Source organism: Ovis canadensis, chromosome 16, assembly GCF_042477335.2.
Source record: "Ovis canadensis isolate MfBH-ARS-UI-01 breed Bighorn chromosome 16, ARS-UI_OviCan_v2, whole genome shotgun sequence".
NCBI classification, from domain to species: Eukaryota; Metazoa; Chordata; class Mammalia; order Artiodactyla; family Bovidae; genus Ovis; species Ovis canadensis.
The window spans coordinates 47,105,423-47,132,956 of NC_091260.1; the positions used below are offsets into that span (position 1 = coordinate 47,105,423).

Sequence of the window (27,534 nt, forward strand, 5' to 3'; positions counted from 1 at the left end):
GGAGAAGACTCTGGAGATCAAACCAGTCAATCCTAAAGGAAATCAGTCCTAAATATTCATTGGAAGGACTGATACTGAAACTCCAATACTTTGACTACCTCATGCGAAGAACTGACTCCTTGGGAAAGACCCTGATGCTGGGAAAAATTGAAGGCAGGAGGAGAAGGGGATAACAGAGGATGAGATGGTTGGATGGCATCATTGACTCTATGGACATGAGCTAGAGCCAGCTCCAAGAGTTAGTGATGGACAGGGAAGCCTGGCTTGCTGCAGTCCATGGGACTGCAGAGTCAGACATGACTGAGCAACTGAACTGAACTGTGGTTATGAGCTCAGGGCTATGAAGAGTTGGGGTAAGGAGGTCCACACCTTGGAATAGAAAGCTATTTTGACACTGAATTTTTGATGCATGTTGTTTTGTGTAATAAACTGTATTTACAGATGTCCCAATGGCCATGAATGGGCTGAAGAGGAGGCCCTCTTGGCATCAGGTGACTTGTTCCTAAGAGCCAGGTAGAAGCAAGAGTTCCTTGGGACTGAGTCAAGGTGGGAGAGAGTGGGTTCGTAGGGACCCCTTCCTGGTATTGACAGAGGCCAGTAGCTTCTGAATGTGGAAATGGAATTGTTCCAAGGCTAAAGGCTTCTGAACTCTAGATCCTGAGCACAGGGACTTTATCTTTTCCATTGAGGGTTTAGTAGAAGTTTCTTTCCTGAGTAATCACTACATACTAAGGGGTTTTGATATTTTGTCCCATGTAGTTTTCACAACCACCTCATGGGACTAGTCTTTCTCATTTCTGTTTCAGAGATAAAGAAGCTGAAACCTAAAAAGGCTGAGGCTCTTGCCCAAAGCCACATAGCTAGCTGGTTAGTGAAAACTTGGGCTAATTTAACTGTAGCATGGGGTATTTACTTTTGTTTGATTTGTGAAAAAGAGACAGTATCTTCAACTGGAATAAGAGAAAGGAATCTGTTCTCATCATCCATGTTTCCTTGTAAATTAATTTTTTCAGCTTCATTTTCCTCAAAATTGTAAAGGGTCTCAATCCTCTCTCTCCTATTGTGATGTAAGACCTTGGACAAGTCTTCCTTTTCCTATAAGAAGAAAAAAGTTACCTGGAGAAACTTGAGCAACAGGACTGATCTTATAAAGCTTTTGAAGAAGTCAAATGGAGAGAATGTGGGTAAAGCTTTGAACAAAGCTGAGACCTCAGATTGTTTATACTGTTACTACTCTATTTAGAGAATTTTTTCACATGCAAAGGGAGGTGGGGACGGAAGTTTGTATGTGGAAATATTTCCTCTTACTTCTTGTACTTAACCTAGCTGACCAGAGAGATGGAGGTATGATATTTTTGACTTGAAAAAATTCTTCCAACTTCCTTAATTTCTGTTTTGTGGGTAGAGAGATGAATTTAGAGAAAATTTAGTAGCCATGAAGATTATTGACTAAAGTCCTATAGAAATTATGTTGCTTTCTTTTGATCTGGTTTGGTTAAAAACAATTGGAGGATTGACGTATACACATTGCGTGCCTGCAAAGTCACTTTAGTCATGTCCAATCCTTTGCAACCCTATGTACTGTAGCCCTTCAGGCTCCTCTGTCCATGGGATTCTCCAGGCAAGAATATTGGAATGGCTTGCCACGCCCTTCTTCAAGGGATTGGTGATGTTCCCAACCCAGGGATTGAACCCGCATCTCCTGTGGCTCCTGCTTTGCACCCGGATTCTTTTCTACTGAGCCACTAGGGAAACCCCATATACACACTACTGTATATTAAATAGATAACTAATAAGAACCTGCTGTATAGCACAGGGGACTCTACTCAATACTCTGTAATGGCCTATATATATATATATGTAACTGATTCACTTTTCTGTACACCTCACCTCAAACTAACACAACATTGTAAATTAACTATGCTTCAATAAAATTTAAAAAAATTAAAGAATAGCCCTTTGTTGTCATTCAGTGTTGAAATAGAAACCATAACTAGAGTTTTGAAACATGAAATGTGTTAGTATTTGTGTATTTAAATCAGTAATTTTTTTGTGTTGTGCAGATGAGGCACGACCAATCTCCCTTTGCTCCACTTTTTATTTTGGTATTGAAATAAAAAGGAAAGGCTATAATAGTTAAATATCATCTATTAAAATAATTAGATGATATCATCTAATATCATCTAATAAAATAACAACTTTGAAGACTAATATTCAAGTTGTCAGTATATAGCATTTGAATGCAATATTTAAAACATTCTTAATACATGACATCTTACAGATCAATTTGATGCAAGAAATTCCTGCGTGGTAGACCTGTAGAACTGGTCTGCTATAGAAATAGATCGTCCCATTGGTTCATTTGCAGTTAAAAGACCTATGTTAATAGTACAGCCTCCATTTAGAATTTTGAATCCCACAAGCATTTATTGCAAAGCATTATGTTGCAGTGAAAGAAAGATGACTAAAAATCTAGTCTTTGTGCAAAGTAGTAATTTAAGAAAGGGAAAAGGAGAAGAAGACCACCATATCTACACACTGATGGAAAAAAGAAAAATCTGGGCTGTATGCTGGGCAAAGAGCTCTATTATATAGGTTGATGATGGCAACAGCTTTGCCTGAGGCTCTTCTAGGTGTTAAGCATGTATGACCGCTGGGACCTCATGTGGAATCACCTTCTGGCGGGGCTTACCTTCCCCAAATACTTTCCGTTTAGTTGAACCAAGTTTAGGCAGACGAGTTTGCCTCTCTTGGTGATGTTTTTGTCTAATTGGGGTTCAGTGGTTTTACTGTAGCAATTTGTTTTATGGTTTGAGTTCTGCCCTTGATTATGTAATTTTTGAACTATTTTACCATGTTCACTTCCCTTTTCTTCTCTTTTTGAAATGAAGATGAAGTGTGTATAGTGGTGAGAGGCGTACAGAGTGAAAATGGAAAGAAATGGAATTTACAGTTATATAAAGTGAAGGAAGAGAGTATGGCAACCCACTCCAGTATTCTTGCCTGGAGAACCCCATGGACAAAGGAGCCTGGTGGGCTACAGTCCATAGAGTCGCAAAGAGTCAGACATGACTGAAGCAACTTAGCATGCACACATGTGTATAAGGTGATAGCCCATGTCCCCCAGTGGGCAAGACTTCAGTGTTTTCCTCTGGGCAATCCTGCCCAACGAAGGCCTTTTTCTTTTTCAGAGAAGCCCTCTTAGACTGGTCTATACAGAAGTCCCAGTCTCATACCTAATAAATTAGAAAGATCCTTCCACTCCCTCTAAGTATCTTTCCAGGTAATTGAGGAGATCCAGAGGGTAAGTTTTTCTGCATGAAGGCATCAAGTTACTCCTAAAGATAGCTCAAGGAAATTTCTAGATAATGCTATTTTCTTACTTTCAGAGCAATTCGGAGACTGTCACAAGAGATTTGTTGAATATCTCCAGTGCACGGTCTGAGACAAACACAAAGCTCCCAATTAGAACACTGAAGCTTTGATGCCAATTAAAAATAAATGATGTTGATAGGATAGAGTTATATATGGATCCAAGAGAGGAGGAACAGACCAGAAAGACAATAAAAGCTTGATATTTAAAAAACATGAGCTAATTTCATTACTGAACAAATAAATATTTCAGAGAGCAGTTGCTGAGTTTGAGCTGAAAGCTATAATAGGGAATTCAAAGTTTTCAGGTAATAAGATGATTAATATAAAAAGGAGGGAGAATGGAAAAATGGGTACAGGTTAAACAATTTTTGTGGTTGAAATCGCAAAGTATTTTAAGAAGAGAAGAACTCAGCTGTTTCCAATTGACAATATATTGAAAATTATTGTTCAAGTAAATTGGCTTTGGTTATAACCAAACACATAGATTTAAAAAAAATCCAGTTTCTGGTTTTCCAAAGAATCACAAAGAAATTAATGTGCTTATGTTTATATCAATATTGCTAATTCTGATAAGGTGGTTTTTCACTTTCTCCCTTGGGATGGACTGCTAAATTGTTCCTTTTTAAATTGAAGTCTTCTATTTATCCTTGAGTAGAAGGTAACATTCAGAGAAGGCAATGGCACTCCACTCCAGTACTCTTCCCTGGAGAATCCCATGGATGGAGGAGCCTGGTAGGCTGCAGTCCATGGGGTCGCTAAGAGTCAGGCATGACTGAGCGACTTCACTTTCACTTTTCACTTTCATGCTTTGGAGAAGGAAATGGCAACCCACTCCAGTGTTTTTGCCTGGAGAATCCCAGGGACAGAGGAACCTAGTGGGCTGCCGTCTATGGGGTCGCCCAGAGTTGGACACGACTGAAGCGACTTAGCAGCAGCAGCAGCAGCAGCAGCACAGTCTTTAACACATGAATGTGAGAAACCTTCTTCAATTTATTGATTTCTTATTTCTATTTGCATGTAATCCTGTTACTCTAGATAATATATGGCATCAGGGAAAGTGGAGACATTTCTTTTCAGACAAGCTCTGAAAAGATGAAAGGAAAAATTTTCTTAAATGTGAACAAAGAAACAATGGATGTTGAACAATTTCTCCTCAATTATAAAGCAATTATATTTCCTATTTTAAAACAGAGTGCAATAAGATATGTTTTCTTTTTTATTACATTGCCAATAAAAATCTTATCTGAGACAAGACAAGGCAATAGAAATGATTTTCCAGAAACACCGGATGTTGACCCACCTGTCTGATTACTGTTAAGAGGGCTAATCTTGTAGTTAGGTAAATATCTTAATTAAGTCACATGCCATTTGCATCATTAGAAAAGATTAGAAGATGGAAATTCATTGAGAAATTTGAGCTTGTGTTGGTTTGTGTACTGTTTGCTCATATATACTTAGGAATCTGCCAAGATGAATTACTATGTCATTTTTGCAAAGCCAGATTGCAGCTTTGCTGCTGATCACCGCTGAGTGATGATGGGTCTCAATTCCCTAACTTGGGATAATATCATCTATGTAGTAGACTGGTTGTGAGTATGCAGTGACACACTGCATACAAAGTGCTTGGCCCATTGGAAATACCCAGTGAATGTTAGCTGTTATCTATTTCTGCTCCCTTCTGCTGTTATCTTGAAGTAACCACCTTAAACAGTAGTATCGTCTTATTTATTAGCTGAAGTATGATGATATTTTAAAAATTATTGTATTCATTCATGTATTCAACCATTCATTCAAAAATATTAATTTAGCATTATGTTCACACAGAAATGAATAAACACATGATCCCTGCTTTCAAGATGTTCACATCTACTGGTTCCCATTTCAAGTACCTTGTCTCCCTTTGTTTAGTTTCATATACCCTTTACCCAAGCATTTTCAAGACTGACTGAACGTTAGAATCATTTGGGGAATTTTCTTAAGAATGCTAATGTCTGGGCCCTAGCCAGATCAGTGAGAACAGAACCTCTGGGTGTGGGTGTGTTTAAGTTTCCAGATAACTAGCCTCCAATTAAAATAGATAAATTAATTAAAATATTTCCCAGGTGCCTGACTTATTTCACTTAGCATAAGGCCCTTCAAATCCATTCATGTTACTGCAAATGTAAAATTTATTTCTGTTTTTATATACCACATCTTTATCCATTCATCAATTGATAGACTCCTAAGTTGCTTCCATATCTTTACAAGCGTAAATAATGCTGCTATGAATGTTGGGGTGCAAGTGTCTTTTTGAACTAGCATTTTTGTTTTTGGATGTATACCTAGAAGTTGCATTGCTAAGTCATATGGTAGTTTTTGGAGAAACCTTCATACTTTTTCCCACAGTGGTTGCCCCAACTGGCAATTCCCACCAGCCACATTCCCTTTACTTTACATCCTTGTCAACATTTATTTGTAGTCTTTTTGATGATAGACATTCTGACTGGTGTGAGGTGATATCTCATGGTGGTTTTTATTTACATTTCTCTGACGATTAGCAATGTTGAGCATCCTTCCATGTGCCTGTTGGCCTCTACATGTCCTTTTTGGAAAAACGTCTGTTTGGTTCAAGTACTATATAATATCACTTATATGTGCAATCTAAAAAATACAGCAAACGAGTGAATATCACAACAACAAAAAAGCCAACTCACAGATACAGGAAACAAACTGGTAGTTACCAGGGGGAAGCAAAGAGTGACAACGTGGGGGTAGGGGATAAAAAGGTACAAATTATTAGGCATAAAATAAGCTACAAGGATATGTTGTACAACATGGGGAATATAGCAAGTACTTTACAATAACCATAAGTGGAATACAGCCTTCATGTGTGTGAATCTTTATATTGTATACCCGTAATGTGTAAAATTCTTTGTCAACTATGCTTCAATTAAGAAGAAAAACTCCCAGGTGCAATCAGAATTGAGAATCACTGGGCTAGAGTCAAGCCAAACTCCACCTTCGCACTTTATTCTGCATGTTGCTTTTTTGTTCCCCTTCCATTGAGTGAACCATTTCTCAATGCAGAAATGCACAGAAGGTAGCTACAAATACCTCTTTCAATGGAATGGTCTAAGATTCCTTCACTAGATTAGGCTTCCTGCTCTGTGTGGTGCCTTCTTCACTTCCATGTATTACTCTTTCATTTGGTTTTATTGACAAGTGCAATTTAGAAGTTTTCTTTTTCTGTTTCTTTTGTGTGTGTGTTTGTGTTTGTTTTGTTTTATTAAAATGAGTATTAAATATTTTATTTAAAGATTTTACAATTAAAAAGTTACAAAAATACAGAGTACATTATACCAAGGCAATATTCTACATGACAAAAATCAAAACAAAACAAAAATTTTAAAATACAGGTATCAGTATCAATTCAGTTGCTCAGTCATGTTTGACTCTTGAGACTCCATGGACTACAACATGCCAGGCTTCCCTGTCCATCAGCAGCTCCTGGAGTTTATTCAAACTCATGTCCATGGCGTCGGTGATGCCATCCAACCATCTCATTCTCTGTCATTCCCTTCTCCTCCTGCCTTCAATCTTTCCCAGCATCAGGGTCTTTTCAGTGAGTCAATTCTTCACATCAGGTGGCCAAAGTATTGGAGTTTCAGCTTCAGCATCAGTCCTTCCAATGAATATTCAGGACTCATTTCCTTTAGGATGGACTGGTTGGCTCTCCTTGCAGTGCAAGGGACTCTCAAGAGTCTTCTCCAACACCACAGTTCAGAAGCATCAATTCTTCGGCACTCAGCTTTCTTTATAGTCCAGCTCTCACATTCATACATGACTACTGCAAAAACCATAGCTTTGACTAGACAGACCTATGTTACCAAACTAATGTCTCTGCTTCTTAATATACTGTCTAGGTTGGTCATAGCTTTTCTTCCAAGGAGCAGGTATCTTTTAATTTCATGGCTGTGGTTACCATTTGCAGTGATTTTGGAGCCCCCCCCCCCCCAAATAAGTCTCTCACTGTTTCCATTGTTTCTCCATTTATTTGCCATGAAGTGATGGGACCGGATGCTATGATCTCAGCTTTCTGAATGTTGAGTTTTTTACCAACTTTTTCACTCTCCTCTTTCACTTTCATCAAGAGGCTCTTTAGTTCTTCTTCACTTTATGCCATAAGGGTGATGTCATCTGCATAACTGAGGTTATTGATATTTCTCCTAGAAAACTTGATTCTAGCTTGATCCAGCCTGGCATTTTGCATGATGTACTCTGCATATAAGTTAAATAAGCAGGGTGACAATATACAGCCTTAATGTACTCCTTTCCCGATTTGGAACCAGTCTGTTGTTCCATATCCAGTTCTAACTGTTGCATCTTAACCTGTATACAGATTTCTGAAGAATTTTCCACAGTTTGGTGTGATCCATGCAGTCAAAGGCTTTGGTGTAGTCAATAAAGCAAATGTAGATGTTTTTCGCTTTTTTGATGATCCAGCAGATGTTGGCAATTTGATCTCTGATTTCTCTGTCTTTTCTAAATCTAGCTTGAACATCTAGAAGTTCACGGTTCATGTACTGTTGAAGCCTGGCATGGAGAATTTTGAGCATTACTTTGCTAGAGTAAAGGTAGCAAGGTACTAAACAAGTACAGGTACTAAACCTGTACTAAACTTAACAAGTATTATTATAATACCTGCTGCTACTACTGCTGCTAAGTCGCTTCAGTAGTGTTCGACTCTGCGACCCCATAGACGGCAGCCCACCAGGCTCCCCCGTCCTTGGGATTCTCTAGGCAAGAACACTGGAGTGGGTTGCCATTTCCTTCTCCAATGCATGGAAGTGAAAAGTGAAAATGAAGTCGCTCAGTCGTGTCCAACTCTAGTGACCTCATGCGCTGCAGCCCGCCAGGCTCCTCCATCCACGGGATTTTCCAGTCAAGAGTACTGGAGTGGGGTGCCATTACCTGATACCTGTTTTAGGCTACATACACATGAAATGATTGGACCACATACACACCCATGCGATCTAAATTTTTTTTTAGAACACGGAAAATCCCATGGACAGAGAAGCCTGATAGGCTACAGTCCATGGGGTCGCAAAGAGTCGGACACGACTGAGCGACTTCACTCACTCACTCACTCACAAAAATTCTTTAACTATTTCTTTGGTGTGTTTTGTTGCCTAAATCAGTGTGGAAGCTTCTTGTGGAAGAGGTCAATGTTGTATGTTGTGTGCACTGTTTTGCAGTGCCTTTCTTTACACTACTTCTGGCTGCAATAGGCTCTCAACAAATGGTCAAAGCCAACTGAGTCACTTCTAGTAGGCTGACTCCTTCCTCTTGCTTATCTTGGGTGTTAGCAGCTGTGGGAGAGTAATGAATTGTTGAACTTTTAATTTACATTCTAACTCCAAAGGTTAATCTCTTTCATCATTCAGTTTTTTGGAATTTAATCTTTCTTCCTTCCCACCAGTTCAAATGAAATATTTTAAAATTTCTTAGCTTTAGGCCATTTGGGAGAAGATACCTGCATTCATTAAATCCAGGTGTACTAATAGCCATAGAACTTGAACCATACTCTGCTAAAGTTCTTGAAGGCAGAGATAATGTCATATTTATCTTTGTGTCCCAAACACATTGACAGCATACAGCAAGCTTTCAATAAAGATTTGTTGAATTAATCAGTGCTTAGGTTAAATTAGGATTCATTAGCAGAGACAGCCTGAATTCATCTATCACACAAACTGTTCAGAAAATCAGATGCATTTCTAATAGCATTCCTCCCCCTCTGCATTTATCTTCTTATTACTCATAAGTTCTGGGAATCTAACACTTCTGTTTTATATCACTGTGTCTCTCTTAGCTTTCTAGTTCACTGACATCTTTTTGGATTTTGGGTTGGCTTATGTTGGTCATTGATCTGTCTGGCTGCCTATGGACCTATTAATCGTTTGCACCGTTCCTAAAAAGGGCCATTCTGAGTCATTGAATTCAAGGTACTAAATTTCATTTCCTAATATCACTAGAAAAAACTTGGAAAATATTAAAAAGTGAAATAATGTAAATGCCAGTCAATTTATTTCACTCAAATACAATTACTGGGAACTTTTTGATATATTTCCTGTCAATCTTCTTTTCTATGCATTTTTAAAGCATGGTTGTGATTTCAAATCCAGCAATTTATTCCATTTTATATTTTGTTTTATTCCTTTAATATTGTAAACTAAGTGTTTTTCTAGAGTTTAAGTTGTACTTAATGGATCTATTATATACTAATATATAGGTGTCCTGGAGAAGGTGATGCACCCTACCCCAGTAATCTTGCCTGGAAAACCACATGTACGGAGGAGCCTGGTAGGCTGCAGTCCATGGGTTCTCGAAGAGTCGGACACGACTGAGTGACTTCACTTTCACTTTTCACTTTCATGCATTGGAGAAGGAAATGGCAACCCACTCCAGTGTTCTTGCATGAAGAATCCCAGGGACGGGGGAGCCTGGTGGGCTGCTGTCTATGGGGTCACACAGAGTTGGACATGACTGAAGCGACTTAGCAACAGCAGCATATAGGTGTACAATAATTTTAATAAATCATTCTATTATTGTTGAACTTCTGGATTGTACTGGGCTTTTTATTACCATAAGCAATCCTAGGATGAACATCTTCATGCATAAAGATTTTTCTGTAAATAGGTTTATGTCCAGAAACTTGTCTAAGAGTACGAACATTTTCAAGTTCTTGATATAGGTGAATAAATTACTTTCCAAAGGATTGGAATTTGGCACTACTGGTAAATAATCCACTTGTCAATGCAGGAGATGACAAGTTTGGGTTTGATCCTTGGATAGGGAAGATTCCCTGGAGAAGGAAATGGCACCCCACTCCAGTATTCTTGCTTTGAGAATCCAATTGACTGAGGAACCTGGCAGGCTATAGTCCATGGGGTCACAAAGAGTTGGACATGACTGAGCACACACACACACACACACACACACACACACACAGCCCTGACAACAGTGCATCCATATTCCCTCTTTTAATGAACTTTTGTCTGATGTGAGAACCTACTTTTAATATAAAAAGGGAAATTTTATCTAAGATCCATTCAGAGGGCACCATCTCTAAGGTTTTACTCTATTCACTTTGGCATATTACCACACCAACTTGTGAATCTTTCTGACCAATATTACCCTGATGCAGTTATTGATATGAAGAAAATTGGTTACTTGGCTTGGTTCAAATGCATTGCTGTGAGTGTGACAGAGGCTGGTTAGAGTGTGGATGTCCTATTAGAGATGCCTGAACCTCCATGGTGCATGTATTTCTGCGTATGTCCTTATTGGTTGAGAATATCCCTAAAAAGAAGTTGAAGCTTAATTGTTTGGCTAGAATTTCTTATCTAGAAGTTTGGGTCTCTAAAGTAGAAGTTGTAGAGTCACAGGGCATTCATAGTCTTCTAAAAATCCTTTCCTTATGAAAGCGGGAGAACCATGGAATTTTTGGATGGCTTCAATTGACTCAATGTTTTCAGGCCACATCTATATTCCATTATGTTTAAATTTTTTTGGATCCATTCTCGTACCAACAGAGAGATGACATGTGGTCTTTATCTTGGCAATTGGGTTGATGTTGTATGGTCAGAAGGAAATTTTAAACTTCCCCTGTGGTCTAGTGGATAAGAATCCACCTGCCAATGTAGGAGACATGGCTTCAGTCCCTGGTCTGGGAAGATTCCTCATGCTGGGAGCAACTAAGCCTGGGTGCCACAACTGCTGAAGCCCGTGCTTGGCTAAAGCCTTTGCTCCACAAGAGGAGCCACTGTAATGAGAAATCCACACACCACAGCTAGAGAGTAGCCCCCGCTCATGCAACTAGAGAAAGCCTTTGAGCAGCAATGAAGACCCTGAGCAGCCAAAAACAAAAGGAAATTTTATTGAGTGTCATGGTTAGATTAGCTGAAACACTTTGTGCTTAATGTACCATGAAAAAAGACCAAAAATCCACTAAATTAGTGGTAGGTGGAAAAAGAGGTTATTAGGCAAAAATATGAAATATTCATCTATCAAGCCACTAATCAAATGTCACATGCTTTCTGAAGTCTTTTCTGACTGTTCTGCCTTGTTTGTTCTCCGGTGGCACTTGGACTGTCTCCCTAGTATAGCAATGATAACATTGCTTTAGAGTTACTTGCATTCATGACTGTTCTTCCACCCAATTATGGATTTGTAGAAGATGACTGTATACCTAGTACCTGGCAGGGTCTGACATATAGTAGGTGACTGATCATTGATCGCTGAGGATAGAAATGTGGGTATGTAAGAGAAATGGGAAATATTCTCAAATGGATATCCTAAATAGTGTGTGTCCTCTAAAAAATAAAGGGAAAAAGCTAATACATCTTTTTTAGTTAAAGCAGGCAATATGGAAATGCGTTCATTTTATAGTAGATAAGGAATTGTTTCATGAAGAGGTTCAGTGACTTCCTCAAGTGAGCAGCTGACAAAGGCACAAAGCCAGGTTCAGCCTGTAGGTGTTCCAATTCTCAGTTCCAAGTTCTTTCCAATCCACCTCATATGTAATTCACTTCAGAACAATGGAGGGATAGAAGTGATTGTATGGAGAAAACCCAGCAAAATAAGCTTCCTTTATGTTACGTTACATGTTGATTCCTTCTGGCAAGTTTTAGAAAATTGCAAATAGAGAAATGCCTTTACAGTCAACTTAAGATTCTTAGTATCAGGAGACTTTACAGAGAAGATCAAAGAAATGAATCTTCTCAGAGGAAGACTTTTTAAAAAAGTAATGTTTTAATGTTAATGTCGCATGATGACAACTTTTATTAAGTACCATAATTGGGCAAATGTCATTCTTCTATTAGTAATGCATCATTTTTTTGTGAGTTAGATGAATAAACTGGTATAATACAAAATAAAACTCTGATCCTCGTAGCAAGTGCTCACTATTCTTGTTCTTTTTTTCTTAACATTCTTCTTTTTTTTTCTTGGCTGCACCACGCAGCATGTGACATCTTAGTTCCCTGACCAGGGATCATATCCATGTCCCCTGCATTGGAAGCATGGCGTATTAACCAGTGGACCACCAGGGAACTCCCTCCTTCACATTATTTAACCAAGGGCTTTTTTTTTTTTCTGTACTTAGACAGTCGAAGGAAGCAACTGAAGTGCTTGTTACAGAAGCTGGAAGAATCAGTTGACAATTTAAGAGAAGTTATTCTGCCTAAAGGGAGGTTCCAGTAGAGAGAGTTGGCCTCTCAATTCTTTCAAGAGGATAAACTAATCAGTCCACACTCTTGACAAAACGCTACAACAGGCTTTAGTAATTAGGATTCCACCGGGTCTTAGAGAGGGGGAAGATCCATTAAGTGAATCACTCCTTTTCTCTCTTTTCCTTTCAAAAGCAGATACCGCAAGAAGCAAGTGCAGAAATGTCATGAAGGACCAGGCAGTGCACCTGCTTTCCTAGTAAGTCAAAAGCTTCAGGCAGATGCCATGGAGACAAAAGAGGCAAAGCCAAAGCTCACCTTTTAGTCTTCTGAGAGCCAGAAAGTGACACTTGAGAGCGGCATGGGAAATGGCGCAGTGGAAGAGCTTGTGAAGAGAGAGAGCGCCCAGGTCCACAAATAACTCAGTGTTCCACGTGGCCTTCAGTCTAGCCTGTCTTCCCTGTTTCCCATCCAGACAGCTTCCATGCTCCTCAGTTTTCCCACTAATAAAAAGGAGGTGAGTGACCACGGAAGGTTCCTAGGTCTTTTGAAAGAAAATATACAGTGATTACTAAGATGTCCATTAATCTAGCTATCACCCTAGTTCCTGCTTATGGTTTTAATTAGCATTATTTTCTTTGATTATTTTTAATTACACTTTCAAGCTCTAAGCACTTTGGCAGGGATATGGTGGGGAAAGTTACTGTAAGTCAAATTATGAATTTTATTGCTCTAATTGGAGTAGAAACCAACAGTATCAATTAAATCCTCATTACTTATCCTCTTGGTTCATATGATCATCATTCTAGGTGTATATAAAATCTGAGTGTGGCATAATTATGCAATTTTTAAAGCAACAGAGCCCCAGAAATTAGTAACATCCTGGTTAGGAGAGACAGCAGTCTAAAACTTTACTGGGAGCAACACTACAAGCATTATGAGAATCTAAACTGTGTCTTTTTTCCTTCTTGTCTTTCCACGTCACATATGTCATGCCAAGGACATGTCCACATGTCCACATGTCACGCCAAGGAACACAGAAGGAGTATAAGTGGTTCCCATGGAGACGTGATGCTTGATCTACCTTGTTGATCTACCATGTTCTGTTGCTCATGGTCTATGGTAATTTGGCAGGTAGGTTGAAGTCTGCCTTCAAGTTTCAAATAGCACTGAAGTCACGAAGTCCTTTGCAAAATGAGGGCTCCAAGATGTATTAGGATAATTAATCCTAGCTGCCACAACAAATAAAACCTTAAAATCTCAGGGGCTTGTTTCTTGCTTACTTCCCATTCCATCCTGCAGCTGTGGAATCAGGAAATGCAGCCTCTATTGTTGTGGGTGGGAAAACAGAGATGGCAGAGGTGCACAGGCTCTCTCAGCTGCCTTGACCTGGAAGTCACATGCATTTTCCATCCAGAGTCCTTTTGGCTGGAATTACTCATGTGACCTCAAATGTACCTAGAATGGGGGCATCAAGTGGAAACAGTGTCACACTTTATTTTTTGGGGCTCCGAAATCACTGCAGATGGTGATTGCAGCCATGAAATTAAAAGACACTCACTCCTTGGAAGGAAAGTTATGACCAACCTTTAGATTACATATTAAAAAGCAGAGACATTACTTTGCCAACAAAGGTCCGTCTAGTCAAGGCTATAATTTTTCCAGTGGTCATGTATGGGTGTGAGAGTTGGACTGTGAAGAAAGCTGAGCACCGAAGAATTGATGCTTTTGAACTGTGGTATTAGAGAAGACTGTTGAGAGTTCCTTGGATTGCAAGAAGGTCCAACCAGTCCATTCTGAAGGAGATCAGTCCTGGGTGTTCATTGGAAGGACTGATGCTAAAAGATGAAACTCCAATACTTTGGCTACCTCATGTGAAGAGTTGACTCATTGGAAAAGACCTTGATGCTGGGAGGGATTGGGGGCAGGAGGAGAAGGGGACGACAGAGCATGAGATGGCTGGATAGCATCGCTGACTTGATAGACATGAGTTTGAGTAAACTCTGGGAGTTGGTGATGGACAGGGAGGCCTGGCGTGCTGTGATTCCTGGGGTCACAAAGAGTCGGACATGACTGAGCCACTGAATTGAATTGAACTGAACTGAAGGAATGTTTGCTTAGTGCTATCCTTGATGTATTAGGATTTCTGTAGGGGATCCTACTATACCTCTAGGTTTTGAGCTATGAATGGGAAATAATGTAAATATACAGATGAGCCAATCAGTTCTATGGGAAATTCTTTTTTTTCTTAATTTAAAATAAAACATTTTTGACTTTTTTTTCTTTTTTATTGAGGCATGGTTGAAACACAATGTTATATAAACTACAGGCATAAAACATAATAATTTATAATTTTTAATATTTATTAGCTTTTAAAACAGATGTAATTGACAGATAACATTAGTTTCAGGTGTACAACTGATTCAATATTTGTGTATATTGCAAGATAATTGCTGTAATAAGTGTAGTTAACATTTATCATTATACATAGTTATACTTTTTTGTGTGTAATAAAAACTTCTAAAATCTCCCTCTCTTAGCAACTTTCAGATATGCAATACAGCATTATTAAATATGGGGCTTCCCTGGTGGCTCACATGGTAAAGAGTCTGCCTACAATGCAAGTCCCTGGGTCGGTAAGATCCCCTGGAGAAAGGAATGGCAACCCACTCCAGTATTCTTGCCCGGAGAATTCCACGGACAGAGGAGCCTGGTGGGCTATCATCCATGGGGTCGCAAGAGTTGGAGACAATTGAATGACGAACACATGCACACATATATAATCACTGGGCTGTTATTACATCCATGACCTATTTATTATATAACTGGAAGTTTGTACCCTTTGATACCTTTCACCCATTTTGTCTGCCCCCGACTCCTGCTTCTGGCAGCCACCTATCTGGTCTCTAAATGTGGATTCAGTTTTTTGTTTGTTTGTCTGCTTTTAAATTTCACATGTAAGTGACATCATATGGTATTTGACTTTCTGTTTGACTTATTTCACTTAATACTCTCAAGATCCACTCATGTTGAAAATGGCAAGATTTCCTTCTTTTTTATGGTTGAATAATATCCCGCTGTATACATATACCACATCTTCTTTATTCATTTAAAGTGGAATATTATTCATTCATTGATCGGCACTTAGATTGTTTCTGTATCTTGGCTCTTGTAAATAATGCTGCAGTGAACGTGAGAGTGCACAGGAATTTTCAAGTTAGTTTTTATTTTCTTTGAGTAAATACACAGAAAGGGAATTGCTAGATCATATGACAGTTCTATTTTTAATCTTTTGAGGAACAGTTATACTGTTTTCCCACCGACAGTGCACAAGGCTTCCCTTTTCTCCACATCCTTGCCAACACTTGTTATTTTTTGTCTTTTTGACACTAGTTATTCTAACAAGTGTGATATCTCATTGTAGTCTTGATTTGAATTTCCCTGATGGTTAATGATATAGAGCATCTTTTTGTGTACCTGTTGGCTATCTGCTTGTCTTCTTTGGAAAAATATCTATTAAGATCTTCTGCTCATTTTAAAATCAATTTTTTTTTTGCTAATGAGTTGTATGAGTTCTTTATATATATATATATATATATTTTTTTTTTTTCTTTTTGATACTTTCCCCCTATTAGCTATATGGTTTACAAATATTTTCTCCCATTTCAGCCTTCTCAGTTTGCCGATGGTTTCCTTTGCTGTGAAGAAACTTTTTGGTTTGAAGTAGTCTTACTTGTTCATTTTTTGTTTTTGTTGCCTTTTCTTTTGGAAGTGAAAGTGAAGTCACTCAGTTGTGTCCGACTCTTTGCGACCCCATGGACTGTAGCCTACCAGGCTCCTCCAGCCATGGGATTCTCCAGGCAAGAGTACTGGAGTGGGTTGCCATTTCCTTCTCCAGGGGATCTTCCCAACCCAGGAATTGAACCCGGGTCTCCCGCACTTCAGGCAGACCCTTTACCTCTGAGCCACCAGGGAAACCCCTTTCTTTTGGTGTCAGATTTAAAAAATCATTGCCAAGACCAATGTCAGGGAGATTACTGCCTATGTTTTCTTCTGGGAGTTTATGGTTTCAGTTCTTATGTACAAGTATTTAATCCATTTTGACTTAATTTTTGTGTATGATGTAAGATAGCAGTCTAGTTTCATTCTTTTGCATGTGGCTGTCCAGGTTTCCAAATACCACTTATTAAAGAGACTGTCCTTTCCTAACTGTACGTTCTTGACTTTTTTGTTGTAAATTAATTGACCACATACTTGGGCTTATTTCTACCCTCTTTGTTACTTTCTGGATCTATGTGACTCTCTTTATGCTAGTACCATACTATTTTGATCACTATAACTTTGATTACTATAGCTATAGTTTGAAATCAGGGAGCGTGCTGTCTCCATCTTTATTCTTTTTCTCGAGATTGCATTGACTATTTGGGATATGTTGTGGTTCCATACACACTTTAGGATTGCTTGTTCTATTTCTGTGAAAAATGCCATTGGAATTTTGATAAGGATTGCATTAAATCTGTAGAGTAGTACGTACATTTTAACAATATTAATTTTTCTAATTCACAATGACAGAATATTTGTGTCTTTTTCCATTTCTTTTTTCTTATTTATCTTTATTGAAGCCTAATTGATGAACATTGTTGTTAATTTCTGTTATATGGCAAAATTATTTGGTTATACATATACACATATTTCTTAAAAATTTTTTCAATTATAGTTTAACAGGATATTTTTTTAAAATTGTAAGATACTTGCTTTAAATGTTGTGTTAGTTTCTGCTGTACAACAATGTGAATCATCTGTAAGGATATATATATCCCCTCCCTTTCAAGCCTCCCTCTCACCCTCACTTCCTTCTCCTCTGGGTCATCACTGAACTCTGCTTCCTTTTATTTCGTCAGTGTCTTATAATTTTTGGTGTACACGTGTTGTTCACCTTTTTTGATTAAATTTATTCTTAGGTAATTTATTCTTTTTTGATGCCAGAAATTCTTTATTAAAATACACATGCAAAGCAATTTTTTAAAAATCAAAATTTTGTGCCATATAATGGTTCTCCAGAATCTTTTACTGGATTCTTTCATGTGAAAAAACCAGCTAAGTGAGTTGCATTGTGGATTTTAAATAGCAAATATTCTTTTGTTATGTGGTTCTCATCTAGTAGAATATCGAACATAATACTTTCTTTTTAATTTGGTGTCTGTATTAGCCTGCTAGGGCTGTCATAACAAAATACCATAGACTGGGGTTTAGCCAACAGAAATTTGTTTTCTCACAGCTTTGGAGGCTGGGAAGTACAAAATTGAGGGGCCAGCTGATTTGGCTCCTGTGAAGTCAAACTGACACCTTCTCTGCACAGGGCAGAGAGAATCAGCTGAACTCTGAGCTTTTTCTTATAAGGATACTGATTCTATCAGGTCAAAGCCATACCTTCATGAGTTCATACCATTATGAGTTCCTTAATTACTTTCAGAAAGGCCCTGTCTCCAAATACAGTCATGTGGAGAGCTAGACATTCAGTATATGCATCTGGGAGGATATAAACACTCAGTCTGTTATACTGTCTAAGGATTGCTTATAAGGGATGAGTTCCTCTTGGCTAAGGGAAGAATAAGAACATAAGAAAAATTACCAGAATTTCTCTTAAAAGCATCCTTCTTAAGCCAAAAGAGAACCAAAGCTTCATGCTAAAGGTCAATCTGGATTTTTATGTTGTTCAGGAGTTTGAAATAAAACTTAAGGAGGCTGGTTCAAGTTGTTACAATTTTTCAAAGGCCCATCCATCTGTCAAGAGATTTGTGGGCTGGATTTTATCTCTTTCTTACTGGCTTCAAGAGCTGGTTTCTTGAGTGTTGCATGTGGTCACATTTCTGTACAGCATTCTATTTAGTTTGGATTATACTTGTGTGTCTCTTGGCTCTAGGAACCCAAGAAGAGTCTCATGTATTTCTCCAGAGTTAGTTTCAAAGTTGTGCCCCTTATTTGTTTTGATGGAAATAATGATCACTTGAAAATCCTTAAAGAAAGTTCAAATAATAGAGAAATTAATAGAAAATGTTTTGTTATTTAACTATTATAACACATTACAATAAAACAGTAGATTAAATTAACCACAATTTCATATAGAAGCCAGCACTGAAGCATTATTATATTGTCTGAAGCATTTCCTTACGTTTTAGAGGGCTGGTGGGCAACAAACTCACATGTGTTTACTTTTAGCTTAGTCTTTTATCCAGTCTGAGGTTAACTCATTTAATACTTCACTGAGATTTCAGTTTTCCCTTACATCATTTACCACATTATCATCACTGATGGAAGCTACCTTTTAAAATAGCAAATGGTATGGCTGAAGGAACATATTATCAAAACAAGTGCCTTGTGAGCAGCATGGCTAATAAATGGAGAGATTTCCATAAATTCCCAGTCTTTATTCTCACTTTACTTTCTACTCTGTCCTTATCACATTTAATAAAAGGCAACTCCCCACAAAATAAGAGTCAGAACCCCTTTTGCTGCCAGGCAAGAGTCAGAACTACTCTACCTTAAGACATTTTTGTGTCCATGGGTTAAAAGACATTTACTATTACATTAAAGCACCAATTAGTTAATGGGTGTAAAGGTTTTTGAGAAGGAAGAGCACCCCTCAGATGGAGTTTGAGTTATTATCTTTTTATTATTTATTAAACACCTTGAAGTGCAATTATCCTTGTTTTTAGAAAATTAGTTTGAACTCAACAGGATATTATGATAGTCACTGCTGAGTCTCCTAAAGCTGTATCTAGACCAAAGAAACCAGAGGAGGATGAGATAGGGCCAGGGCTGGAGGAGGGGGCGCATGTAGGAAAAAGACTGGGTTGGTAAGTGCTTGTAATGACCTTTCTGCTACTGTCTCCAGAGGGCAAGAATATGACAGGAAAAGGGAACTTTCCCCACAAATAAGCCAAATCTATGACTTTGTCATTGGCACAGCCCTCTCTTGTATTGTGAGAGAGGCCTAAAGTATTGAAAGCAAAGTATAGAAAGAATGTGGACCTTGGTTTCAAACAGCCCTGGTTGGAATCCTGACTGTTTCTTAGGGACTATGATAATTTGGACAAATCACCTAGCTTCTTCATGGGTTTCAGCTTCCTAATCCTTGGAATGGGGAAATTGTACCTGTATTAGGAATAATGTGTGGCAAGTCCAATTAATTGTATTGATAATCATGATCATTATAATTAATAGTAAGTTGCAAAAAAGATGAGGAAGTTAAGACCTATCGGCAGTGACCATTGTTTGGAACTGGGCCTCGAATCGTAATGATTTAATCAGGTAAATCTGTTGATTCTAGTAGGTTAATTGGCTACTCCTTTAAGAAAACCACTATTTGTATTTTGAAGAGGTCTCCTGTAGGCATGACGACAATTTAATCCAAAAAATGGCTTTGGAAAGAATTTCAAGCTGAGTCAGGCTGGTTGAGAAGAGATTTAGGGAGCATGATTGATTTTTGACTTGTAGATCACATTACATGGGGGACAGTTTACATTACAGACAGACACTGGCATTTTACATTATTCAGAGTTTAAGAGTTTGGTATTTGATGTGAGGATTAATGCAGTGCAAAGGAAAGGACACAAAACATCTTAATGCATGTGTAAATCAATTGTGGTTACATTAAGATAAAGCATGACAATATTAATCCTTTGTTGACATGCATAATGGGCTTTTCTATCCCCATCATCACACTTCAGAGTTTCTAGACTTGAGCTATGACTGTTCCAGAGAGAATAAAAAAACACTGGTATGAATATTTTAGACACGATTGAATTTCCCTGCTGATTATACTTATTTTTTTAAAAATATTCCCAAATTAACACATATTCTAAAAATCCCTAATGGGCTTCCCCTGTGGCTCAGCTGGTAAAGAATCTGCCTGTAATGTGGGAGACCTAGGTTCCATCCCTGGGTTGGGAAGATCCCCTGGAGAAGGGAAAAGACTACCCACTCCAGTATTCTGGCCTGGAGAATTCCATGGACTGTATAGTCCATGGGGTCACAAAGAGTCGGACACGACTGAGCGACTTTCACTTCACTTCCCTTCTCAAAATCCCAACAAATGCAGAAGTATATAGAATAAAAGTTGAATATCCTTTATCCAAAGAAATTCATACCATTTTAACTTTGAAAGATTTATGAAAAAAATTAAATCAACGTTTCAATTTTCCTTGACCTTTGAAAGATGATGAGGGGCCTAGTGGTATTCTGGTAAAGGGTTGCAAACTTTAAGCCTTTGAACTGAGTACACTGTAATGATCTCTTTTATCCATGGATTCTTTCAGGATGACTCCTTGGCACAAGGCAGCAAGACAAGAACGCAGGCTCTGGCCTGAGAGTTTCCACACAGGTATCAGAGGTTTGTCCCACTTGAATGCATGGCACAGGAGTTTAAAGTTTCTCTTCATGGGACCTCCATGGTGGTTCCGTGGTTAAGACTTCACCTTCCAATGCAGGTGGTGTGGGTTCAATCCCTGGTCAGGGAGCTGGGATATCATATGCCTCTTTGCCAGAAAACTAAATAAAACAGAAACAATATTGCAAAAAAAAAAAAAATCAATAAAGACTTCAAAAATAGTTCACATAAAAAAAATCTTTAAAAAAATCTTTAAAGTTTTCCTTCAGAATAACTGACCTCATAACTAACCAGTAAAGACTACTCCTATAGAATAAGCCCATGGGCACAATGTAATGCATTTTGTTGTTGGGAGGACCATACTAAAAAGGGTTTATGATTTCAATGCTCTTTTAAGCCAAAAGGGTAACACTGGGTTTTCAAAATGCAATTTCTCTCTGAGGTTCCATTTCTGGACTTCTCTGTGTGGAAAAGTAGTAAGATTTATAAGAAACTCCACTGATTATGGCTGAAGATGTCTGCTGAAATTATTATTGCTAAAAAGACTTTATGAAAGACCGATTAAGAGTTCCTGACTCCTGGACAGCAGAAGATTACAATTTATGATTGCAAGGATGGTAACAGATATTAAATACATGTGTACAGTTGAGAAAGTATTAAATGAACTTATGGATGTGCCATAGTATACAAGGAGTAGGTGTATGCTGGAGGGTGGAATAACTATAATAATAGCTTAGGAATTTCATTAAACAGTTCTTTCATTTGTTATCTATTCCTCCTTCTTTCAAATAAAGTATTAGGCCAGTTTTCAGGGATGCCTTTCAGTTATTTACTGCAGTGTAACAAACCACTCTGAAACTTAAGTGGCTTGAAATATTAGCAAGTATCTACAGACTGAGCTCAGGTGGGTGGTTCTTCTAGTTGTCTTATCTGGGATTATTCATGCAAATGCAATTGTCTGGAGGATTTCTAGGGCTGGAAGTCCAAAATGAATTTACTCACATGTCTGGGCTTCCCTGGTGGCTCAGATGGTAAAGAATCTACCTGCAATGCAGGAGACCTGGGTTTGATCCCCTGCAGAAGGGAATGGCAACCCACTCCAGTATTCTTGTCCGGAGAGTTCCAAGGATAGAGGAGCCTGGTGGGCTACAGTTTATGGGATTGTGAAAAGTTTGATAAAACTGGGCAACTAACACTAACTAACCTGGCATCTCACTTGAAATGCCAAGAACAGACAGGGGCTGCCCAGGAATCATTTTGTTTCCCCTCTCTCTCCTCTTAGCCTCTACAACAGAGTAGCTGGACCTCTTTATTGTACATAGCAGCTTAAGTATCCAAGATGTGAAAGAAGAAGGATTCATATCTCATATTGCAGTCAGAGCTGGGTAAGTGTCAGTTTTACCATAGTCCATAGATCGAAGCCCACTCCAGTGTTCTTGCCTGGAGAATTCCATCGACAGAGGATTCTGGTGGCTACAGTTCATGGGATCACAGAGCCAGACACGACAGACTGACTAAACATACACATTGATGAGGAAATCATGAAGCCAGCCCATGTCAGACGGAAAATAGGCAAGTTTATTGATGAGAGGAACAGCAAAGGATTTGGGTCAGTTTCAGTTCTCCACAGGATATACAGCAAGACAACCAATAATAACCTCTAAAAATAGCTATTAAACTTTTGAATTGATGGGCAGCTAGCAGATTCGACATGTTTCCACAGGTATCCACAACACAAATGATCTAATCAGAAGGTCTGAAAGGTCAACCTGTCAACCAGCTTGGTCCAAGGTTTAAAATTTTTGTGATCAGAGTTACTCATAAAATTTTATAACATTAGAGTTGGGAGAGATTCTGAAGGTCACCCAGCCCAATAGAATGTCTTTCGACAAAAACAAGCCTTTAAACAAGATTAGAGATATTAATCTGTAGCACATCAGTGGAGCACATCTGCTGGCTGATTTGCTTATATGACTAATTTGTTGTGGCTTTGGTTGAGGACAGGATCTGGGGAAAGAGAACATAGGACGGAGACATTTTACACAGAAGGAAAAATGTGGGAAAATATTTAGAGTAGGGGGCGTGTTGACACCCCAGTAAGAGCCAAGAAATGGAAATGGTCACAGTAGTCGCAGGAACCACCAAGTGCTTAGCATCAAAGAGGGATCTGAAAATCCAGAAAATATATTTTACCAAGTTGGCAATTTTGCCTGAGGGAGGAACCTCAGAAGTGATTTGCTACAACTCTCTTCCTATTAGTCAGAGAGAAGACTTCTTGGAAGAAGTGTTTCAACATCCCTGGAAATGAGAAGCAGCTTTTTCAGTTAGTAGGCAGACAAGCTTAATTTTCCTCCTAGAGTTTATCTTTCTCATATCCTTGCATAAGCTCAAGGTTTACCAAAAGATAGTTGGCTGATTTCTACCTTTGTCTTCCTATAGTTCCTCTTTCTCACTTTCCTACCGGGAGAAGGTGTTAACATAGTGATCTGAGATTAGGTTGCTCACTGGCCTCCCCTGTAATTTGCAGAATGTATGTTTTCTGTGTGGGTTAGCCTACTAGAGTGTGTGTTTATCATATCAGAGCCCAGAAAAGCCCAGCCTTCTGGGCTTGTTGAAATACATTTCCTGTTTCATTTTGCGGTCATTGTCCTTTCAAGCTGGTCTCGATAGATTTGGTCTTTGCGTTTTCTGAAAATTATGAGAAAGCTTTTAGATATCAACATGCCTCGATATGTTCTCAAGGAAGCTTCCAGGGGAGCTGGGGTCACAGTGAAACCAATACATTTTAACTGGAGAAAGAAAACTGTAAAAGAGAAAAATAATTGGCAAAGGATTTCCCCCTGAAAGTGATAAGTAAGGGCTTTCCTCCATCCTCCATTCCCGCCCCTGACCTGGCTGATGGCATTGCTATGCTTCTTTCCAGTTTCTGGCCTCTCTTGTCTCTTGTTGACCAGCTCAGCATCCACAGTAGGAGCTGTTTTTGCCTGCAGTTTCTTTTTTTAAAAATATTTATTTATTTGGCTGTGCAAGATCTTAGTCACACAAATGTCATGGGATGCAGGGTCTAGTTCCCTGAGCAGGGATCAAACCCAGGCTCCCTCTTTGGAAACACTGAGACTTGGCCACTGGACCACCAGGGAAGTCCCTCTGCTTGCAGTTTCTTAGTGGGATAGAGTGTCTTTTTTGTAAAATTTGCTGGATTCTTTTTTGAACCTGAGAAACTTTTTTTTCTTATCAGTATGTGTATACTGATATACACATTCTTTCTTAGATTTAGAGAGAATTTGTGAATATAGCGGATGCATAAAAAAAATGCTGATACATTTAAATATGTTTTTCCTTAGATACAGAATAATTTTAAGTGATCTTGAGGTATTTAAAAAGTCTTGGTATTTTGGGGCAAAATACACAGGTCCTTTATTTCTTCTCAATGTAAAAAATTTCTGGAACTTGGAGCTAACTTACAACTTTAAGTCTTGCTTCAGTTGGTGCCCTTATCTAATTAGCTGAAATAGTAACTATTTAATGAATTAAAAAGATAAATTTCCTGGTCCCACATGTTATATTTGCAAAAATTTTAGATTTCTCTTTCAATGAAGCTTAAACAAAAACTTTGGTCCTATTCTGTGCAGTTGATTTGTGGTGCTCTCGATTCACATTCTCAGAAAGCTGGCTCCTGTTGCTGTGTGCGTGCCTCTGCTGGGGGGTTATTTTTCATTTAAACTTCATTAAAGCATCACAGGCTAAATCAATGCCTATTCACTCACAGCTTTGGTTTCTCATTTGTTCCACTGAACAGATGGGATGAGATGGCTTTTTAACCCGTTTAGTAGTATCAGAGAGGACACCTCCAGCTAGAAATGTTCCCTGTTGTTTGCAGTATCTATAAATCTGCCTTCCCTTCCCACCCCATTCACCCTCCCTTTTCCTGTCTACTTCCTGGAGGTTTTCAGATACCTTCTAATCCAGTCAATACCAGGTGGTCATCAGAAGCAGCAGTATCTTAGGGTTCTGAACCTCACAGAAATGTCAGTGACTTTAAAACAATTTAGACAAAGGGACAAAGCCTGTCTATTAAGGTCTGCCTCTCAGATGCTTCCCAGGAGGCGCTAGTGGTGAAGAACCCATCTGCCAATGCAGGGGACCTAAGAGACGTGGGTTTGATCCTTGGGTCAGGAAGATCCCCTAGAGAAGGGCTTGGCAACCCACTCCAGTGTTCTTGCCTGGAGAATCCCATGGACAGAGGCGCCGGCTAGAGTCCACAGGGTCACAAAGAGTCAGACACGACTGAAGTGTCTTAGCATGCAGACATGCTCAGGTTCCATGGGAATATGCTATCAGGGCCTGCCCTGAGTATTTTCCCACGTGTTTCACTTAGGGACCTCAGTAGGCACACATAGAATGGCTGTGACCTCCCACACTTTCCACTGAGGGACAGAGAGCAGGGGTAACTCCTCCCACCCCCAACTTGGCTTCCAGAGTCTGCCCCTTGTTACCAGACACCTGATTTTAGTGACAGCCTCTTAGAGAGGACAACCTTCCCATCATTATTAGAGACTCCAGCAACAGGACAGGACCGGAGAACAGATGTGTCTAACTGATTTCACTCAAACTCAGGCTGGCTTAGCCATGTTGGGGAAAAGGGAGAAATTTTGCCTGAAAGCTACTCCTGGGACTACAGGCTGAGGAGGGCTGAGGACAAGGGGCTCCTGACCTGGAACAGCTTGTTGGCTTCTGGCTGGTGGTTTGTAGAGGAAGGTGGGGGTGGTGAGGAGATACGTGATTAATCATGTAGGCAGTGGGCCTAGATGAAGACAGAGATAGGAGAAGAGTGCAAAGGGCAGGGGAGAGAAGAGGAAATGAAAGGGGAGAGACTTGGGTTGAGGAGGTTTTCCAAGGGAGAAAGAGGTTAAAGAGAGATCCTTGAGGGGCGCCTGCTCTTGATGGCATCTCTGCCCCCCGTCTTCTCCAGTAAGATGTGTTGCCTGTAGTGCAATCTTCTTTCAAAGTCATGAGGAACATATCTAGGCTATTGGCATGCAGTGTATCGTCTTTCATCTCTGGGATAAAGTGTTTGAATAAAGTCTTTTAAAGAATTGTTAGTATTGGGACTTGCCTGGCAGTCCAGTGGTGAAGACTCCCTGCTGTCAATGCAGGGGGATACAGGTTCCATCCCTGGTCCAGGAACTAAGATCCCTAAGATCTTACTAAGATTCCTAGTAGTGTGGCCAGAAGATTTTCAAAATATTAGGAAAAAAGAATTGGAAAAAATAAAGAATTGGAAGTACAGCCATGTCAGCCTCCTCTCTTCCCAGTCTCTCACAAAACAGCTTCAGTTAGACTTCCTTCCCCTCCATGCAGCATAACAAGGTCTCCAGGGAGCTCCATAGGTTCCCCCTAGGACCATCATCTACCAGTCTCCCTCAAGCCTGCACTGGCATTAGTGTTCCTCCAATACCTGAAGAAATCTTCCATCTCAGGAATTTGTACTTGCTGTTTTCTCCTCTGGAATGCTCCTCCCTAGATATGACTTGGTTCCACATGTCATTCTTTAAATGACCCATTTCTCAGAGAGGCTTCCAAGATTATTCTGTTTTCCCCCTATTTTCATGTCGTGTGTTGTTCGTGTCATTGCTCACAATATCACTGTGATGTAAGCTCCGTGAAGGCAGGTATCTTGCTGTTTACTGCTTTATGCTCAGAATTTAGAACAGAGTCTGGTGCATAGTAGGAGAAGGCAATGGCACCCCACTCCAGTACTTTTGCCTGGAAAATCTCATGGACGGAGGAGCCTGGTAGGCTGCAGTCCATGGGATTGCTAAGAGTTGGACATGACTGAGCAACTTCACTTTCAATTTTCACTTTTCACTTTCATGCACTGGATAAGGGAATGGCAACCCACTCCAGTGTTCTTGCCTGGAGAATCCCAGGGACGGGGGAGCCTGATGGGCTGCCGTCTCTAGGGTCACACAGAGTCGGACACGACTGAAGCGACTTAGCAGCAGCAGCAGCAGCAGCTGGTGCTTAGTTGGTGCTGATTCATGGATGACAAACCTGGACCAACCAGCTTGTCTCAGACTCACATCTCCACCTGGCATTTAAATGTCTCTCCAGATGGTGGCTATGTGTCTGTATATTCATATTTTTTATTTATTCAGTGGGTTGTTTTCAACTAGTCTTACTTAATTTGAATTAAGTAGGTTGTTTTTGTATTCCCAGGAGAGTGAAAACTCTCAGGAGAAAGGCATTATTTAATATCCTACAGTGTTTCAATTAAGCAAAATTTTGACAATAACACATTAACATTACCTTCAAGATTATGTGCGTGTATACATATACACATGTTTAAAGACTTTGTTTTTTTAGAGCAGTTTTAAATTTATAACAAAATTGAGAGGAAGGTGCAGAGATTTTTTCCGTAAATCCACAGCCCCCCACATGTATAACTTCCCCCATTGTCAACATGCTTCGCCAGAGTGGTGTGTTTGTTCCAGTTCGTGAACCTACATTGACACCTTATAACCATCCAAAGTCCATAATTTACCTTAGGGTTCACTCTTTTTG

General features: G+C 39.3%; 1 long non-coding RNA gene across 1 annotated transcript; it reads left to right on the top strand.

Moving 5' to 3' along the window:
• The first annotated feature begins 12,776 nt into the window (after positions 1-12,776).
• On the top strand, positions 12,777-21,207 carry LOC138421596 (uncharacterized). The gene is made up of 3 exons (XR_011249553.1): positions 12,777-13,098; positions 13,582-13,715; positions 20,900-21,207. It is a non-coding gene; the product is annotated as an uncharacterized lncRNA (long non-coding RNA).
• Positions 21,208-27,534: the final 6,327 nt, after the last annotated feature.